The following is a 7,770-nucleotide window of genomic DNA, read 5'->3' as shown; positions in this document are numbered from 1 at the left end:
CCGCAAGCTCCTCGGTTTGAACCTGAGCGGCAAATACTCGTCCGCTCGGGGCCGATCGCGCCATCTCGGGCTGGCGCGGCATCATCGCACGTCCCGCCGACACGGCCGTCGGTGGAACTCCTCCATAGTGGGCCGGAATCGCCGGCGCCGATGCAGTGGATGGGTCAGGTGAGGCTCCTTCTCCCGGGCAATCATGTATAAAGTGCCCTGGTTGCCCACACTTGTAGCACTTGCCTTGGCGCTGCTCACAACGCGACACCAGGTGGTCTCCACCACATATGACGCACCGTCGCGCTCCACTGCCCTTTGGCTGAGTCTGCGGATACTTCGGGGGCTTCTTGGAACGTGCTTGCCCTCCCCGAACCGCCGCCTTGACGCTTCTTGCCTTTGTCCTTGGATTCGACCAACATCTCGCGCTTCTCCCGAACATGGGCGTCACCGTGCTCCGCCCAGAGTGCTCGGTCGAAGACCTCCGCGAAGGTCGTGAGCTTGAGTATCTGCACGGCCTTGTAGATCCCCGGCCAAAGTCCTCGCAAGAACCAATCGGCGCGGTCCCGGTTATCCCGTACCACATCCGGGACACAGTCAATGATATGGAAGAACTCCTGCTCAACTCTGCCACTGAGCGGTCCCCCTGCTCCAACTTGCGGAACTTCTCCTGGAGCTTCCGCTTCAATGTGTCGGGGAAATAATTGGCGAACATCGCCCTCTTGAATTCCTCCCACAACATCGGCGGAAGGCCGGGAAGTCTATCCCGTTTGACGCGCTTCCACCAGACCTTCACCGCTTTCTCCAAGTAGTGGGTGGCTAGATACACCCTATCTCTCTCTAAAGTATGCAGATCTTCGAAGAGAGTTTCCATCGAGTCGATCCATGACTCGACCATCGCCGGCTCCACCTTCTTCCCCTCGAAGATGGGCGGGTTGAACTTCTTGAACTTGATAAGAGCCACCAACACGCGCTCTCCTTCCACGTCTTCGGCCGTCACATCGGGTGTCGCCGATCCCGACGCCGCCTGAGGAACAACTGCCGGCGGTGGACGTGCCGTCACCGAAACCGCCGCTATACCCTCACCCTCTGTCGTTTCGGGTACACGAGTCGAGGGTGCGGGTACCTCACGTCGGTCCGTCGCCGTTGCGGCCGCCACCGCAGCCTGGTCCTCCAAAAGCTCCTGGAGTCGCTCAAAACGGCTCTCCTGGCGCTACACCACATTGGTTAATGCGGTCACTTGCGCCTGCAACCGATCCATCACACTCGATTCAGCCTGCTTGGGCACCTCAGGAGACGGTGCCGGGGCGGATCTGCGTGTGTAGCGTCTTGGAGACATTAGTCCCTGAAACGCAAATACTTGGTCAGTCATCTTAACCAATTACCTCGTCGCGACTACGACTCAAACTGATCCAACAGCGAAATCGGGCGGAAGCACACAAGTGCACTCATTCTAGACTTTTGGCATCATGTCGTCGGCCGCCGACACAACCACCTTGAGCCAAGAACTAATACCACTTGAATCCATCTCTAGCATCTACTAGAGATATATCACAAACTTCAACCCAATCGAATCACTTCCGCCACCGGTATAGGTTCACGTTCCACTCACGCACCTATAGCCTTAGGGTTTACCAACCTAGGGTCTCCTAGGTCATTCTAGACTTTCTCTCTTTACTTGCTCTTATTGCTCTGATACCACGTCCTGTCACGCCCCCGCCCCGAAACCCCTACCAATTTGGCACGGTTCGGGCGCGGCGAATGGACGCCGAACGGACAGCACCTCTCCTGTCCGCTCAAGGCTCAACAACAGATCAAGTACAAGAATTCACCTAGGATTTTAAATTCTATACGTACACAATTAACAGGGCATAAACAGTGCCAACAATAAAGAGCAAGTAATCCACAAGATACACAAGTGAAATAAAGAGAATTTTTACTAGCTATTACATTAATTGCATTTTGTATACAATTACATTCTTTTCCTCAAAATGAATACATAGTTTCATCAAGTACATAGCTCTCTAAAGTCCTCACCTACATGAATCTCTCTCAAATAACATAGGTGTGCTAATGCAAAAGGAAAGCTACTACTCTACCAATAATCCTCACTGGTCGAGCGCGATGCCCTTGCCGTGGTCTTCGCCCGGCAAACCTGTACCTAGCCCTGGAAATAGAGTAGGGTGAGAATTATCTTCCATAGTTCCCAGTGAGCTCGGCCGCCGACTCCGCCGATCTTCCCACTAGGTCCAAGTAGGCACAAGTAACAACGAGATAGATATATATATCAAAGCTGTAAAGACATAATAGGAAGACTAGGCTACTATGCCCATAATCATGTGAAATGAATGCATGCATCATTTAGTAAAAGTTTACTATCATGCTAATAAGTTCGATACATGTTCGATAAGTAATGTTCGATGACAATGTTAACTTTTCATTTACCCAATCTGTGGCGAAACCCTTGGGTTTGCCTACGCCTCACATATCCATCCCATTAGGTAAGGAGGCTCCATGTGCCCCCGAACCCGGGACTGTCTGCGGACATCAACTCTGTCCTAATCGTCCGACACTCCGGAGTACTCGACGACAATCCTCTCCATGTGAGGATATGGAAGGCTTTACCATCCCGAATAACAGACCGTGAGCTTGATCTATCCTCTCCACGCGAGGATACCCAATGAACTAGGGCCAACATTTCTCTCGGAACTCACCTATTTCGACATTCATGCATATTTACTTAGCTCTACTAAGTTCATTGTTCACGAGTCATTTTCTAGGAAATCCATCTATCCCTAAGTTCACGACCTCTAGTGTCAAATACACTACATAATGCCACTCGTTCTGTTCTTTAAACATTTAGATGCCACTCTCTATGTCACTAAATAACCATCGAGTTCATCTCTTTCCTTTAGCACTATAGGATTCATGTTCCAACCCAATCCTTACCTATCCATTTCACCAAGTATTCCATGTACACTAGGTTAACATTTAGAAGCATAAGGAAAAGGTACTACAATGCAATCCTACAATGCAACATGCAAGAGATGAAAATCATGTATTTCTAAGACATAGAAAAGAGTTCAGTTGNAATCATGTATTTCTAAGACATAGAAAAGAGTTCAGTTGCTTCGGGATGACACCCCCTACCTTTTGAGGTATGAAGGTTTTAGAAATGCTTCCCAACGAACGTTACGACGATGTCTCGGCCTTCTTGGTCCAAAACGGCGCTCAATCGGCTATATTTCGCCGATAGCTTTTCACCCACTCGACGAACCGAAAATCCGACTTCGCCATCGCGTTTAGACACCTATCAATTAGGTTTACAAGCCACTAAATGAGATCAATCTCATCATTTATCAAAAACTCCTATTTGGGTGCCCTAGGGTTCACATCTTGCAATTAGCACTATAGAACTCTAGCTTCTAGCTCTATTCCACCATTAACGGTGCTAGAGGTCCATTTGACCTCATCTCAAAAGCCAAAAACCCAAAAACCCTAAGTTATACTATTAGGGTTCAAGAGCTTACCTCTAGGTTAGCTCCAAAGGGATGAAGAGGGAGAGAGGAAGGTGGTGGATATGATCCTCTCCAAGCCCTCCTCCTTCTTCTTTTTCTCTTTTCCTTCTTCTCCTTCCTCTCATTCTCCTCCTTCTTCCTGCTTCAAGAGAGGGAGAGAGAGAAAGAGCTTAGAGTGAGAGAGAGAGAGAGTGAGGGGAGTGTTTGGGAGTAGATGAGAGAAAGAGAGAGAGCTTTTTTCTCTAATACCCTCCATCTAATGTGACAAATGCGAATAAACCCCTCCACTTTGCACCTTTCAGCCCAGACTGCCTGGGCAGATTTCGCGTAGAGGGACTGGTCCTCCCGATGAGGGACCGGTCCCCGAGAGCCTTTAGCCAGGGTTGCGCTCACGGGAAACCGGTCCCTCGGTCGGGGGATCGGTTGCATTGCGCGTCCGCCGCAACCCCAGCTACGGGGACCAATCCTTCCCTATCAGGGACCGGTCCCCGAGAGCAAACTATGTGCAGACTCTTCTCTGCCAGAATTCTTGCTTACGGGAACCGGTCCCCACCGCCAGGGACCGGTCCCCGAGAGCAGAACCTGCCAAATGCATATTTTTGCATCTTTGCTCTCGCGGACTCGACTCCAAAACACTTTTTGTGTTTTGGACATTTTTAGCTTTTCCGAAGCCTACCCACTCGACAATTAGTCGATCCTGGACGAAGTATAACTCTCGGATTTCGAGAATTCACTTCCTTACACTCCTATTCTCCTCTGTGGTTTTACTCTCTACTTTACAACTCTTCATCTCTCTCTAGAGACCCACTTGTAGTTGGCTAGTAAGAGAAAAGGAGAATCCAGTTGCCAAAATTAATCTGTTCGAGGACTGAGAAGGCGGCGGCGGTGGCGCGGCTCCCATGGAGGATGGAATCATTGTTGAGTGCGAGAGCTGTGGCCGTTCATTCTTTTCCCCCTCCTACACGATGGGAATCTGCAGAATGTAAGGCGGAGAGGCGGAGGGGTTGTTAGCAAAGAGAGGTGAGGAGGGCGTGCGTTGGCGCAAAGCCTAGGAGGGAGGAGAGGTGGCAGGCGAGGAAGGGAATGGGGAAAGGAGGACCGCGACAAGGCTAACAGGCAGACGTGAGAGAGAGGGAGAGGGAGGCGAGCGGGCGAAAGAAGGAAAAAAAAAAAAAGAAATATTGAGAGAGAGGAGATGGAGGGGCAGATAAGATGGAGGGAAGGGGAATCGGTAGAAAGCAGCAGTTCATCACAGTTAAGAAGAGAGAGAAATTTGATCTCATTAAAAAAAAGGGCAATTGCCTATATACCCCTGAAAAGTTCCCGATTTTCTTATTTACCCATCTTAGAAGGCTAATATTGAAAATACCCTTCTTATGTTCCAAGTTCTTTCTAATTTACCCCTGCAGTTAAATTCCGTCAGTGAGGTGCTAACAGTTGCCGTTATCCCTGCAAAATTACCATTTTGCCCATTCCAATATACCCTCGTACCGTAACCTACTTTTCTTTTATGCCCTCCATGTAGCCAATACTTTTCTTATTTGCCCTTAAAATATCAAATTCGTTTCCTATTTACCCTCCAACGGTCATTTCAACGGTAACCTTCTTTTCTAACATTATAAAAACACATCCATGGCTCAAAAACAAGTCAAGCTTACTTCTCCATCTACTAGCTTTTTTTTTTTCTCTTATTTGCCTCACTTCTAGCCATAATGAGCCATCTAAGTGAGAGATCTGCATCAACTCCTGACACACAAATTCCTGTGTGCGACTGCCGAAGATCTTGTAGAATATGGGTATCGAAGCAGCCAACAAGCCAAGGACGTCGATTCTACCGTTGCCCAAATTGGGGGGTAAGATAAGCTATTGTATATTTTAACTGTATGGTTTCGGTTTTAGAAAGCATATTATTTTTTTTTCTTTATCTTACGAATAATATATAAGAAATTTTTTTTTCTCTTTGCAGGTTGAAGGAGTTGGACATTGCAATTATTTTTTGTGGACTGACGATGTGCAACACAGCACTTTAGATCTAAAATATCAGCTAAAAGCAATTGGAGAAGCCACTGAGCAAAAAATTCAAAGAATGGAAGTGAAAGTTCTATTTTGGCTTAAATTACTTTTCTGTATTGTAATCCTTGATATACTGATAAGGGGAGTATTTTAGATATGATGGATGGACTATATAATACAGAATGTGATGAAGTATTATATAATTTTTTTCATGTAATTGGGTTGGTTTACAGGATGCAATTACAACACTGTATCTCTGTTAAAGAAGTATTTATATAGGATGTCTTATTTAAGCTCTATATATATTTGCAATTACTTGGATTACATCATAGCAGAGACAATTGCTCATATACCAACAATTCCATCATCATCCAAAAATAAAAGTCATCATGAATAACAATTGTATCATGAATAACAATAATATCATTCAAGCTCCAAAANCCGGATGTTATAGTGACGCCAATTCCAGTTGGTTAGGGTGTTCCCAGTTATGAGATTGGATCGAGCTCACTTAGCCTGTCTGCACCTGTGGAGGTAGCTCCTCACAGGTAGTGCACTCCGGAGTTTGGCACGCGATGGGGCCAGTGTAGTGCCCTTGGACCTGTGTAGTGTCCGCAGGCGGTCTCAGGGTAGGTAAATAGCTAGCCACCTCCCCTATGAGACTTAGAGACGTGAGATTGTGAGCGAACCTTGTGTTCACCGAGAGATTGGGTAATGGATTGAGTGATTTCATTATTGAGCATGGTAGTATGATAGCCAGCCTTCTCACTATGAGTCACATGCATGCATCGTACTGGATTGAGGCATTGATAGATCATAGTTCATAGTTGCTCATTACTGTTAATGCTTTCAGTATTACATATCTATCTATCTGCATATCTATCTGTGCTTGCTTAGACCTAGTGGGGAGATCGGCGGAGTCGGCGGCCGAACCCACTGGGAACTATTCGTAGTTCTCACTCCACCATGTTGCAGGTCCGAGTTCGAGCGCCCCTGGTGAAGATCGCGGCAAGGGCGTAGCGCCCTAGTGACATTAGTAGAGGTTTACTTTCCTCATGCATTAGTTGTACCCTGTACTATTTTGAGAGTAGTTGGATGTATAGGGTGAGGTTTTGAGAGGATTGTATATTCATTGTACAGTTTTGAAAGATTATAAAGGGTGAAACAATTGTATAAAGTTAAATGAATTAATAATTAAGTACATCTCTCTTTTATCACTTGTATGCTTTATATGTGTTGTTTGCTCTTAGTTGATAAGCATTGTTTGTCCTCTCGTGGTTGATGTTTGATTGTATATATATTCAAGTTGTTTCCTGGGAACTTGTTGTACACAATCTGGCTGTTCGAGCCTTGGGCGGACAGAGGAGGTGCTGTCCGTTCGGCGGTCCGTTCACCGCGCCCGAACCGGACCAAACTAGTATCGGCCTCGGGGCGGGACGTGACACTACGGCCGAGGGTGATATCCAGTGTATAAAGATACTATCATTGTACAGATGTTTTGTGCACCCTGTGATGTATATGAGTTTTGGATCCAGATGTTATAATTTTGGTACTTTCATTTGTACTTATATTTTGAGTTGGACACTCTTGTTCTTTTGTTGATAGTCTTATTGACTTATACATGCTCTGATATCTGGATAGAATTTTTTTATGTTTTTCTACTATCGACTTGCTTTCTTGTAGACGCCTTATATATTGTAGGTGTATGGCGAGTCTGTGCACGTACCGGATATGCTTCCGCTGGTACCCGGGCGTTACATTCTCATAAGTGCAAATTTGTCGAGTTGAGGTAATTTTGTAAAACCGCAGCATTTCATGTGTCAAAATGCACGAGTTTTGAGGTGGAGGAACTTATGAGCATAATACACCTATGGGTGAGTTTTAGATTTGAAATTGTGTTCATAATGGATTAAATTGCAATTTTTGCAATTGGTGCAAAACGGGGCTTTATGCGAAGGGGTTAACATTTTATGTGAGAAATTCTAAAATTTTCGTGAGTGGAAGGGCTCATGTGAAACTAGACTCAAAGAGGATCGCGTGGACTTAAGTTTTATGAATTTTCGAGATTTCTATGGAAATTGGCACGTGATTAAAGTTGGTGAGAGGAATCGATCGAGGGACGTTTCTACAAAGTTGTGACTTTTAATGTAGTAAACTGCAAAATTTCCCAATGAGAAGAGCATGTATGTAATTTAGGCCGTGCTGTGGAGTTGTGCACGAAGAGGAGTTAGTTGCATTTGTTACATGGAAC

Source organism: Ananas comosus, unplaced genomic scaffold (genome assembly GCF_001540865.1).
Source record: "Ananas comosus cultivar F153 unplaced genomic scaffold, ASM154086v1, whole genome shotgun sequence".
NCBI lineage: Eukaryota > Viridiplantae > Streptophyta > Magnoliopsida > Poales > Bromeliaceae > Ananas > Ananas comosus.
The sequence above is the reverse complement of the archived record's forward strand: the minus strand, read 5'-3'. Positions refer to the sequence as shown.